This window comes from Myotis lucifugus, unplaced genomic scaffold (genome assembly GCF_000147115.1).
Source record: "Myotis lucifugus unplaced genomic scaffold, Myoluc2.0 scaffold_45, whole genome shotgun sequence".
NCBI lineage: Eukaryota > Metazoa > Chordata > Mammalia > Chiroptera > Vespertilionidae > Myotis > Myotis lucifugus.
The window spans coordinates 5,141,726-5,143,224 of NW_005871093.1; positions in this window are offsets into that span (position 1 = coordinate 5,141,726).

The following is a 1,499-nucleotide window of genomic DNA, read 5'->3' on the forward strand; positions in this document are numbered from 1 at the left end:
CGGAGGAGTGGGGATCGCGCTCCACTTTACAGATGAGGAAACCGAGGCCGTGCCGGGGGCCACAGGTGGGCTGGTGAGTCAGGGGTGGAACCTGGGCCTCAGCGGCCGCATAGCACCGCCTCTTGAGGATGAAGGAAGGCCTGTCAGCCATCGAAGGCCCCCTCAGGCGGCTCACCCCATCAGGAGCACAAGAGGGGCGCAGATGAGAAAGAATCAGAGGAGGGCTGCTTCGGAGCAGCATCTCTCAACCGCGGCCCCGCTGGCCTTCAGGCTGGATGAGTCATTGTTCTGGGGTCTGTCCTGTGGACTGCAGGCCACGAAGCAGCATCCTGGTCTCTACCCACAGATGCCAGTAGCATCCCCCTCCCCGCCGCCCCCCACCCCGTCGTGAGCACCCAAGGGTGTCTGGAGACATTGCCAAGTGTCCGCTGGGGGAAAGGCAGGTTGGGGTAGGTCCCCTGGCTTGGAGAGCGTGGGGGCATGAGGTTACCACCTCCCCACTGAAGCCACGTAGGTGGGGCTTTACGACCCCCTTGGAGAGCTCATTATGCTTTCCTCGAAGTTGGGGGACACAGTGGACGGGTGTCCACTATTTTAAGTCGTGAATTGAGCCTATGCTTGCAATCAAAGTGACCTTGGTACTCTGACCTTTGAGTGCCTGCTGAGGTGGAGGGGTCTGCCCAAGCTCTGGGGCAGGGGTGGGGCAGGAGCACCCCCACTTGAACAGGTTTCATGACAAATTGGAGACAAAAATAAAGTTGTGTTATGGTTCTATCCTGTGAGTTCTGCTTGGATCTTTATCTTTCAGGTTCTGCAAATGTCAAGGAGACGTGCCTAAGCCTGGGTTTCTTTTCATTTATCATGCTCGTGATTCTATGTATTTCACGTTTATACCTTTTGTCTATTCTGGTAATTTCTCAGGTGTTTCCTCTTTCAACGATTCTTCTGTTCCATTCTCTCTATTTTCTTTTGGAATCCAATTACACACATATAAGCTTTTCTTTTGTTCTCTCTGTCTTCTATTTATTCAGCAAATATTTATTGAGCACAATGCCAAGCACGATCAAGCTCTCTTGTGGACCTTTTCTTTTGTTAAAACTGGAGAGAGGGGGAGAGAGAGAGAGAGAGAGAGAGAGAGAGTAGAGAAGAGAGAGAGAAATAATGATTTGTTGTTCCACTTATTTATGTATTCATTGGTTGATTCTTATATGTGCCCTGATGGGGGGCTTGTACCCACAACCTTGGCAGATGGGGACGATGCTCTAACCAACTGAGCTACTCGGCCAGGGGTCCCTTGTGGATCTTAACCAGTCTTTTTCCATCTTTTACCTCTAGGTAATTTTTTCCGAGCTATCTCTAGTTTTCCAATTTCCCATCAGCTTTGTTTAATCTTTTGCTTTTAGTATCTATTGAATTTTAATTTCCGAATGAGAATTTTCCATTTTTAGATTTTCTAATAAATATTTTTCAAGCCAGTCTGGCCTCTTTTCTTTTCTTAA